A 12,430-nucleotide genomic window follows, 5' to 3' on the forward strand; every position below is an offset into this window, starting at 1 on the left:
GAATTCGCAAAAAAAAGAAAGTTATAATTATAAAAAAATATGATACAAAACGTAATTGAAAAATCGGAGAATATTTTATTTCCATTTTCTTCAAATGTCACATCACCAATAAACTCCTCCTCATCAGTAAATAAATTCTCCTCACTGCCTAACTCTTCATCACTATCAGGAATTATACGATTTTGGCTCATTTTATCTGCTTCGAAAATCACCTTTTCATTTTTCAGTCATTCCATGTATTCACTATTCGGAGGTTAGATTTCCTTCCTTGTTATTCTCTTTTAATAGGTGATGCGCATGCGCGTCATGCGTTATTTCGGGTTTCAGTTGACTATAGTCAACTGAAACCCATGCGATTACACGCACGTATCATATAAAGGATTATTAACTTCCCGACCCGTCGGGAGGAAGTTATTGTAATGACCCCGAAAATCGAATGTGGAAATTTAAGCATTTCTCCACGTTTCATGACCTTTGGAACCACTTCTGACCCTTTTCAGGTACCTGTCTGTATGTGTGGATGTGTGTATGCGTGTGCGTACGTCTGTGACAAAAATTTTGTGCCACGATTCCTCCTGAACAAACGATGCGATTTGACTTTTTTTTTTTTAATCGCTGTATTTTCATGTGACTTGAACCTGATTAGATTATGGAGACGATCGTCTCAGCGTTTCTCCAGTTTTTTCCAAAAAACATTTGGAAAAAAGTCGAAAATTAGCGTTTTTTTGTAAACGAGACCATTTCTCCGTGCATAACGATGCGATTTCAAGTTTTTTTTGTTAGAAACGATGAATCTTGATATAACGCACAAATCATGGAATACTGGAAGACATTTAATCAGCAGTTCACTAGCTTTTTTCGAAATTGATATACATTCAAGAAACAATTTTACTTTTCTGATAAATTACATCTTTTCTCGTTTTGATTTTTTTTCTCATTGCGTATTTATTTCGACAACTATTAAATGTCACAGATGTCATTCAATGTGTTTTGGGTTGGGTGGAGGGGAGGAAATTTGGCCGAATCGTCGCCCGGAACATGTTCAATTTCATGAACATTGTTCACTGCGTTCGTAAATCGTTGTACTTGCATTGCGGTTGTTGGGCCATTTAATTCACAAAATTCAGATTCAGTTCTCTCTCGAGTACTTGATTATTCTAAAATATTCTATGCTGCAGTTGTTCAATTTGATCAATCAATTAATCCGAAAACATCAAATATCACATAATTTTAATCAACTATCGGAAATTTTGAAAATGAATTCAAGATAGGTAAGCGTTGAAAGTGATTTCCGTTTCGGCATCGCGTCACAGACCCAGTTTCCGAATTCTTCAGGCCAGATGATGAAAATATATTAAAAACGACATAATTTTATTCCTATTAAAAACAAAATTGTTTTTCTTATTTTATTTGCTATCTCTGAATGATTCGAACCAGTTCATATCGATTGATTAATTATACAATTTAAACGAGACGAAGGGATCCCAGAAATATTCGGTTACTAGATCCCATTCAGCAACTGAATTCTTGACGGCACTCATTATCTCATCGATAGGAAGAGAAAAATCCTAATCTTTCATCCTACACTGCACTGTTAGAAAATTATCCCTGAAATTGAAAAAACTAAATTTGTCATTTTTAACCACGACTTATTCACATGAAATTACCATCCATTTTTTCACTGAAAAATCAGTCAAATTTCGTAATATTGAATGGAATTTGAATTCCCAGGTCCATTTGAAAATAGTAATCAATTAAAATTTTTAAAATTCAAGCAACTATCTCTGTGAATTTCCCATTAATTAAAAATTCAATCCAATGTGTTGTTCAATTTTCAAATTGAGTTCGAGGAATTCGAAATGTCATTGAAAAATCGATGCTCGCCGCCTACGATGGAAAATTCAATTTCTCTGAATTTTCAAGTTGTATAAAAAATTTCATGAACGATTTAATCTTGAATGTGTAATAATTTAAATTCAGAGTATTAAAAATTCGAATGCATGTATCACTTAGATTGAAAGAAAAGAAATTCTAACAGTGTGCGTTACATTATTTTCTTCCTGAAATGTTCGGTATCATCGCATTGAAGCTCAACAGAAATTCCAAGGAATTTGATCATTGGAAATTCTAAATTTTCTGATAAAATCCGGTGTTAACCATAAATTTTAGTTCCATTTTTCCCTGAAAATCAACGGAAAACAGTCATATTCCGGCAAATATATCGGGAATTCCATGTGAATTCAACGTGAGCAAAACCTTCTCTATCGTCAATTATATTGCCGATTTTTTCTGTGGTTGTACATGAAATAAGATGACTTTTCAAACTTTTTTCAGATTTTTTAACGCATCCTGTGAGCCGCCATATTTTTTCCTAGTTTTGTCTTCAAATGTCTGTAATTTCCGTAAAAATCAACCGAATGAAATGTTTTTTTTTTTACAAAATACGCGTTTTCGGACAAACGTTTTATTTAAGAATGAGCGGATTTCTTTCCCCCGTTCTTCCATTGATTTTCTTGAAAAAACATGAAAAAAAACTCAAAAAACAACTCGTTTTGAGGAATGGATTTTCATTTTTTCCAAAAAAATTTCAGTGAAAATATTGGACCAAAAAAAAAATTTTCACCAAAGGCCAAAGTGGCAATCCTATTTGGGCATATCATTCGGGGAGAGTTTCTGTGATCGATTTTCTCTAAAATGATTTAATTGGTTCAGATCTGAATATGATGCAGTGTCGTTTTAGGTGAAAATTTAAAATAATTTATCCGCGGTCAAATGCCCATGAAACTTTGAACTTAAAAACTTTCTTTATCATGACTTCATGAATTTAAATTGAAAATAAAAGCCAGGAAATGAAATTGCCACTTTGGCCTTCGGTAGAAATTTTTTGTTTGGATCTGTTGCGGTTCGGGCGAATTCGAGTTTATTTGTTACTATAAATAAACACGGTTCGACCTAGTAGCCACAAAATAATATTTTTATTTAGTGGATACTTATACTTTAAAGTGCTGGGCACATCTGCACTTGCCGTTCAGTCCTCGGGATCAGGAAAATAATAAAAGATAATGAAAGAAAACCAATTTAATGATACTAGACTCGAAAATGATAACAATGGCCAAAATACAATAACTACTTACACCTCCTCCGCTCAACACTCACACTCATACATCCACTCGTTTTACAATTGCGTAGTCTTATCCTTATCACGACAGTGATCTCCGCGTCGTTGACTTAACAATAAATTGATGAAAAGATTGAATGTGTCCTTGCACGAAAATCCACTTGGGAAGAACGGGACCGAGTTATTTCGCACCTCGTTTGCCGGATCCGGGAAGAGTTAGATTGTTTATAATAACGTGGGATTGATCACTACGAAGGTGTGCGTAGTTGTGATCAATGATAATCCCAAGATACTCGAGTTGACGATAAGCGCCGGGCAGAGGGAATTTAACTGATTCCGGAATCAAGTATCAATCAATCTCGAGGAGTTCGCCCCTTTGTACGTTCCTTGATGAAGCTAGGACGAGACTGATTAATAATTCCGGAATCGGTATAGGCTGCAGTTCGGTCAATGTCCGGGTGCATTGGCCGAGCTGCTGATTCACTGGCATTTCGAAATAATATCTGGTGACAAGGCATTCCGTGGATGATGCCGTGTGGAGAATTGGGAAATCAATGCGATTTATTCACTCGATTCGAAATAAAAAAGAAAATAAATTCCTTTTTTTTTTAAATTTTTAATTCTCAAACACAACAGTCCAATATATTTACTGAAATTTTTTGAAAAAAAAAAAAGGTCCATCCCTCAAAACAAGTTATTTTTGGAGTTTTTTTTATGTTTTTTCAAGAAAATCAATGGAAGAACAAGGGGGAAAAAATTTGCTCACTTTTAAATAAAAAGTTTGTCCGAAAACACGTGTTTTGAAAGAAAAAAAAACATTTCATTCGGTTGATTTTTACGGAAGTTACAGGCATTTGAAGACAAAACTTGAAAAAAAATATGGCGGCTCACAGGATGCGTTAAAAAATCTGAAAAAATTTGAAAAGTCATCTCATTCCATGTACAACCCCAGAAAAAATCAGCAATATAATTGACGATGGTGAAGGTTTTGCTCACGTTGAATTCACATGGAATTCCCCATATTTATCGCACAAGGCCTGTCAATCAACAGCAAGTGCAGCGAGCATAAAGAGGCGTTTCACAGGCAGGCGTGTGGGCAATGACGTTTTTGGCTAGTGTGAGGTTTAGCTCCAAAAAGTTAGCAAACGAGGGTCATCGGAGGGGGTCGGCAAAAAGTTAAAAAATGCGGGCTTTTTATGGGCTAATTTTCTGCAAGAAAAAAAAATTTTCTGCTCAAATATTTTGGCCAAAAAACTCATTTTTCGATTCTGCACGTTAAGCTAGCAGACCAATGGGGTCGAATCGAGGTAATCAGTGGCCCATGGTGTAGTACTAAATATGGGCCAATTTTCTGCAGGAAAATAATTCCTGTTTTCCCCGATTTTTCCGCTATTTCCCAGGAGGTCAAAATGGGTGAAGTGAGGGTAGAGGTAAATCAGGTCCCTCGGACCCTAGGAACAATGGATGCCTTCTAGGAAATATGGGCTTTGATTTGAGCACTATTAGAAATTTTCCGCTGGAATAATAAGGGCGTAAGTTCTTGGTAACCCAAATGAGTCAATTCAAGATGGCTCCCTCGTACCCTTCGACGGATCAATGCACTCAAGGAAATATGGGCTTCAATTTGAACCCTATTAGAAATTTTCTGCTGGAATAATAAGGGCCTAGGTCCATAATCACCCAAATGGGTCCATTCGAGATGGCTGCCCTGGGCGCCTGATGGATCGGTACATTCAAGGAAATATGGGCTTGTATTTGAGCCCCATAAGAAATTTTCTGCTCTAATACTGAAGGCCCCCAGGGTCAAATGTATTAATTCAAGATGACTTCTTCGGCCCCCTCGATCGGTCAATACATTCAAGAAAATATGGGCTCTATTTTGAGCATCATTGAAAATTTTCTGCTAAAATAATGAGTCTTCAGTGCCCAAAATGGGTTAATCCAAGATAGCTTCCTCGGACGCATCGTCAGATCAATACATTGAAGGAAATATGGGCCCTACTGGAACTTTTCTGCTCCAATATTGAGGGCCTGAGTCCACCCAGAGGGGAATGGGTCAGTTCAAGATGGCTTCCTAGAGTCCTTTGATGGGTCAGTCCATTCAAAAAAATATGGGCTTCAATTTGATTCCTACTAGAAATTTTCTGTAGCACCATTAGGGGCCTTGATCCCCGCAAGGCTAAACGTATCGATTCAAGATGGCTCCCCCCCGGTTGGGTCAATACGCTCAAGGAATTGAGGACTTCAATATGGACCTCATTAGAAATTTTCTGTCCTAATATAAACGCTGTGGGGCCTTGGTCCCCCAGGGCAAAACGGGTCAATTCACGACAGCTCCTTCGGGTACCTCGATGGGTCAATTAGTAGAAGAAAATATAGGCTCCAATTCCAGTACCATTAAAAATTTTCTGCTCCGACACGGAAGTCCGCCCAAGATCAAATGGGTCAATTTAAGGTGGCTGCCTCGGGCCTCTCTAAGGGGTCAATTTGTTAAAGGGAATATGAGCTTCACTTGGAGACCTATTAGGAATGTTCTGCTCCATTACTGATAGGTGAATACATTCAAGTGATTGAGGGATTCAATTTGAACCTTATTGGAAATTTTCTGCTGCAATATTCAGGGTCTTGGTCCCCGCAGGGCGAAAAGGGTCAATTCAAGATGACTCCCTCGGGCACCTCGATGGAGCAATTCATTGAAGGAAATAGGCGCTTCGATTTGTGTCTTATTTGAAATTTTCTGCTCCCACACTAAAGACCTGAGTCCACCCAGGATCAAATGGGTTGATTCAACATGGCTCCATGGGGCCTCTTTATGGCTCAGTACATTCAATGAAGTCTGAGCATCAATTGGAACCCTATTGGAGATTTCCTGTAACAATATTGAGGGCCTCAGTCCCTCCAGAACAAAACGGGTCAAATCGAGATGAGGCCCTCGGGTACCTCGATAGGTCAATACAGTTTGTCGTTAGAAAAAATATGGGCTTCAATTTGGGTTCGAGAAGAGATTTTCTGCTCCAACATTAAGGGTCAGGGGGACCCCCCAGGCCAGAATGGGTCAATTCAAGATGGCTATCTAGGGCCTCTCGATTGATCAGTACATTTAAGGAAATATGGGCTTCAATTTGAACCCTATGACCAATTTTCTGCAGCACTATTATAGGCCTGGGTCCCTCCAGGGGAAAATGGGTCAATTGAAGATGGCTCCTTCGAGCCCTTCAATGAGTCAATACGTTCAGAGAATTATGGGCTTCGATTTGCATCCTATGAGAAACTGTCCGCTTCAATATTGAGGGTCTGAGTCCCCGCACGGCGAAATGAGTCAATTCAAAATGGCTTCCTCGATGGTTCGATACATTCAAGGAAATATAGACTTCAATTTTAGCTTCGTAAGATATTTCCTGCTGGAATAATAAGAGCCCAAGTCCTCAACGACCGAAATGAGTCTATTCTAGATGGCTCCCTCGGGCCTCTCCGATGAATCCATACCTTCAAGGAATCATGGGCTTTAATTTGAACTCTATTTGAAATTTTCGGTTCCAAGGGCGAAGGCCCTTGGTCCACCTAGGGCAAAACGGGTCAATTCAAGATGGCTCCCGTGGGCAATTCGACGGGTCAATTCTTTGAAGGACATAGGAGCTCCTATTTGAGCATTGTCAGAAATTTTCTGCTTCAATGTTGAGGGCCCGAGTCCCTTCAGGACAAAATGGGTCACTTCAAGATGACTCCTTCGCCCTCCCCCTTTGAAAGGTCAATACATTCACTGAAATCTACCTAGAAAAAAAAAATCCTTATTTTGAGATTTCGAAGATCTTAGATTGAGATATTCGAAGGTCTCGACTTGAATAGCTCAACTTAGGAAGGTTAGAATTTCAAAATGAGGATTTTTTTTTCTGGGTGTATTTCAGTGAACGTGTTGACCCTTCACAGAGGGGGAGGGGGCAAGGGAGCAATCTTGAATTGACCCATTTGGGTTATTGAGGAATTCGGCCCTTATTATTCCAGCAAAAAATTTATAATAGGGCTCAAATTAAAGCCCATATTTCCTTGAGTGTATTGACCCGTCTAAGGGCCCGAGGGAGCCATCTTGAATTGACCCATTGGGGTTATCAAGAACTATGGCCCTTATTATTCCAGCAGAAAATTTCTAATAGGGCTCAAATTGAAGCCCATATTTCCTTGAGTGTATTGACCCGTCTAAGGGCCCGAGGGAGCCATCTTGAATTGACCCATTGGGGTTATCAAGAACTATGGCCCTTATTATTCCAGCAGAAAATTTCTAATAGGGCTCAAATTGAAGCCCATATTTCCTTGAGTGTATTGACCCGTCTAAGGGCCCGAGGGAGCCATCTTGAATTGACCCATTTGGGTTATCAAGAACTTAGGCCCTTATTATTCTAGCAGAAAATTTCTGATAGGGCTCAAATTAAAGCCCATATTTCCATGAGTGTATTGACCCGTCTAAGGGCCCGAGGGAGCCATCTTGAATTGACACATTTTTGTTATTGAGGACTTAGGTCCTTATTATTCCAGCAGAAAATTTCTAATAGTGCTCAAATCAAAGCCCATATTTCCTAGAAGGCATCCATTGTTCCTAGGGTCCGAGGGACCTGATTTACCTCTACCCTTACTTCACCCTTTTGACCTCCTGGGAAATAGCGGAAAAATCGGGGAAAACAGGAATTATTTTCCTGCAGAAAATTAGCCCATATTTAGTACTACACCATGGGCCACTGATTACCTCGATTCGACCCCATTGGTCTGGTAGCTTAACGTGCAGAATCGAAAAATGAGTTTTTTGGCTAAAATATTTGAGCAAAATTTTTTTTTTTCTTACAGAAAATTAGCCCATAAAAAGCCCGTATTTTTTAACTTTTCGTCGACCCCCCCGGATGACCCTGGTTTGCTAACTTTTTGGAGCTGTGAGGTTTACAGCCCGACTCGAACGCTGAGGGTTGCAATCATTCTCGTTAAAAATGTGGCTTATCACGAATTATTTAAAATTCTTAAAAATTCATCTGCATAGCCGATTGGATCACAATATTTCCCTGTAAATTTAATTTGGTGGATTTTAATGGGTCAGGCGGATGCGTCTCCGTGTGGATTCTGTTCCATGGGCATTCACCCTTACTGACAGGCGTGTGACAAAATACCATTGCGGCGGTAAGAATCAATTTGCGAGGAAAATATGGTCAAAAAAAATTGAATAAGCACGTGGGGAAATACAACCATGAAACACGAGCCGCAGTTCATGGACATTCTCAATAAATTCCATTTTCCTTGAATAATGAATAACTCATTGCAGGTGTTCTGAAATTAATGGGAGATTTATCAATATGATGAACTGTTTAAAAAATTAGGTGTCTTCAGTATATTCCAGAGGATTCAATTGATATCTTTAGCCATTTCTGTATCCTTTTTTATAAAGAATAAATATCACTACGTAATTTACGGCTTTTTCATCGACTGGGGTGGAGAACTCACGGAGAGAAAACGTAGCGGCTTCAGGGATCAAAATATGACCAATTTGAGGATCATAGGATACTTAAATATTGACTACACTTTTGGTTGAAATTTCTTGCATACTTTTGCAGAATTTTTATACTACAGCTTTAATATTATGCAGCATTCCGTAATGTATTCATTGACAATGAAAATAAGTTGAAGAATTCTTATTTTCTCTATTGTTCAGAATTTTTGGACTCTATTGAAATTCAGGTGAAATATGAAATTCCATATTATTTTTCCTGGTAAATAAGAGCATTGGTTTCGTCGGATTTCTCAAATTTATGATTTTTATTGGAAATTATATCGAATGTTATGGAACGTGAAAAAATTACGTCTTTATAGTTATGTCTGTATCTATATGTGTGTCACAATTTGAATTTCTGAATTTTAATGACCGCAAGGCCGACTATACCCCAATTAAAATGTCCAAATTAGTCAGTTGACAAGTTAAACATTAAGGGGGCATCGGATTGATCGAGTGCGATCCAATGACCCCTCAATTTTTTAATTTTGTGCATCGACTAATTTTAACATTGTCGAGCTGTGAACCTGAACTACTGGGAGTGAACGGATAGCAAATTGCGTCCTTCTCTCGATTCAGAGTTCGCATTGGACGCACTTCAAATAAAATCCCGTAAGAACAATATATTTCAAACATCTGAGAAATTACGAACGACCGAATAGCCGAATAACACTTGTACTGTAAATGGGGCATTCCATGCCAACTCGACCAGCCCGTGATCTCGGTCCTTCAGATTTTGATCACGATTTTTTATGAAGTTTATCTAATTTAAAAAAAGCACTCAATTTTTTATTTATTTCTCCTCTGATTAGTTTTTTTTGTTCAAGCTGCGAGCTAGAAAAAAAACGCCATGCTCAAAAAATCTGAAAAAATTCACAAAATTTCGAAAAAATATGACAATTTTGTTCAAATGTATTACAACATGGTATTATTAATGGGAAGCCCATTTGCCTGCACAACTCAAACATTTTTGATGGAAAAAAAAATTTGGAAAATTCGGATCAAACGTCCTCAGAGCGGCTTCATTCGACTCCAATAATAACTTTGGTGTATCATGATTCTGTTGTCGTTTAACCCTCTAAGGTGAAAGTCGGACTGATCAGTCGTACTCCGGGCGTCGGAGTGGGGTCAATTCTTACAGCGGACCCCTCGAGTGGTGGAAACGCCCATTCATCTCAGAAGGTGAAATGAATTTCCAGCCGAAATGCCAGGAGATACAGGAAGAATTTCCGAACAGAAAATATTGCTTTGAAAAAACTACGCAAATTTTATTTTATGACATTTTTCGATATCTTCATTACTTACAGAGATATTTCAATTTAATTCCATTTTTCATTCATGTCGAAGGTTCTTGACAACTCTCGGTTTCTTGGAAATACTCCCTTGATAGTTTCTTTTTACCTTCTCGGAAGTTTTTAGATAATCCTATGAGTCATGGAAGTCAAAGTGGCAGACAGACTTTGACCATTATGTCAAAATGAAAATCCCCACAACTTCATTCCGTATAGAAATTGAAATATCTCGATAAGTAACTGAGATATCGAAAAATGTCATAGAACAAAATTTGTGTAGTCTTTTCAAAGCAATATTTGTTATTGGACTTTTCTCCGTATCTTCTGGCATTTCGGCTGGAAATCCCATTAAACGACCACAGAATCATGATAAACCAAAGTTATTATTATCTTACGTATGATCCAAATTTTCAAAAAATTTAATTTTATCAAAAATATTGGAGTTGTGCAGGCGAATGGGCTGCCTATCAATAATACCATGTTGTCGACTGTCCATTAAATTTTAATTCCCATTCAACAATGTACCAGCGGTTACCAAATTGGTAATATTCCACAAAATATTCTGCTTGAAATTTCTATTACATTTCCAAATAAACAGATTCAATGTCTTCATACCTTGATTGTGCATAACAGTTGAAATAACTGAAGAGAATGGTTCGCAAATTGATCTAGTCATACTTTTCCAAATTCAACAGTGATTAGGGACTTTCATCTCTGTTAGCTCCTTAACATTGATATTTCTAGGAGTTGTGCAAATACAAAATAAAGGAGAATAATGACTAAGACGGCCTTCATTGATCCTGTTTCGTTAGCACAAAAAATCAGTGATTACATGAAATGCCAGAAAGATCCACAAAGTACATGGGATGCACTATGTACGGAATCTGATAAAAAGCATGGAGGAATATGGGAGAAATTTTGTGCCACACTTGTTCAAAAGAGATCGACCTGGATAAATATAAAAAACTATATTATCGGACATTCAGGAGGAATAAAAACGAGATAAAAAACCTTGTGTTTGATAATCTTCGAAATACTCAGCTATTACAGAGGGATGAAGTTGGGGATGTTTATCTCAATCGGTTTGTCCCAGAAGAACGAACCAGTAGTAATGACAACGATGAGAAGCTCAGCAACAAAAATGATTCTATAAATAATGATGATATCAATCATTATAATAATAACGCTGGATTTGACGATACCGATAACTCAATGTTGAATCCTTCCACACCTTTGGTTCTAAGTTTTCGGGATTGTTCTTATCAGAGAACTGAAAATATTAATCATGCCATCAAAAATACTTATGAAATGAGTCTTGTTGTGGATCAAGTGTTATCATGTTTGGAGAAAGACATGACTGAAAATGTATTGGTTAATCACAACGGGTGGACCATTGAGCCCGAAGAAAGTGGTAAAAATCTCCGAAAGATGGACGCATTGTCTGAAAACTCCAATAACAATGATCACAATATTCTGAATGCAATGTGCTACGATAGGAATGCAAATCTTACTGAGTCTGATTTAAATTATAGATCAGCGATAGTAAGTGATCAAACAGATCCATCGACTCGCATTCAGATAAGTCACGATGTCGCAAGTCCTGGCGATAACGATTCTGGAGTAGTGCAATTTGAGAACTCTCAAACCAGTTGTAAAAACATTGCAACTGAAATTACGGGTAACGCTTGTGGTGATCGGGAAGAAGAATCTCTGTGTTTCGATTCATGTGTGGTTAGGGTTGATAACGATAATGGAGAAAAGCCGGACCACTCCACAATATTAGCACCAACAGATTACGAGCAAAGGAGTGTTCTCTCACCACCAAGCCTGAAAATATCGTCCCTCTCATCCAAATCCTCAAGTTCTCGTCATTCTTCCAGTGCTGATATCCCATTTCAGGCTGATTTAATCTTCAGTAATGTCCCACAGATTGGTGATCACAAAATCCCTGAAGAATCGATTGTTTTCGTGAAATTCCCCACGGATAATCGAGTATCCCCTGAATTTCAGAAAACAGAGCATACCCTTTTGAATGAAAATTATGAAAATACTCGAGGAAAAGACACTCTTAAATCGACCACAAAAGAAATAATGATCCCACGAGAATTCTGGGAGGAATACTGGACTGGAACAGCCTCATTGAAACCTAGGGATGAAACAGCAGATTGGCACGATGATCTCGCTGAAATAGCCGAGGAATATTTTCCCATTTGCTCAATACGTTTTAAAAATCATAAATGCAACCCATCTCGATCTAGGAGTACGGTATCAACCTTTATTGCCAATGCATACTGTCGGCATTCAACATGCGCATCATTCAAATTCAAAGTATATGAGACGATAACGAAACTGTATCGCGATGTAACCTGCGTTGTTACCGTCATCGGAGAAATAATGCATACAGGTGAGCGTCATCGACGACACGTGAGGAAGTGGAGGCGGAAACAGCTTCAAGTATGACTGAAAGGAGCTACACCATACGTAATTGAGAGC

Source organism: Diachasma alloeum, unplaced genomic scaffold (genome assembly GCF_001412515.2).
Source record: "Diachasma alloeum isolate Michigan unplaced genomic scaffold, Dall2.0 Dall_scaffold_00310, whole genome shotgun sequence".
NCBI lineage: Eukaryota > Metazoa > Arthropoda > Insecta > Hymenoptera > Braconidae > Diachasma > Diachasma alloeum.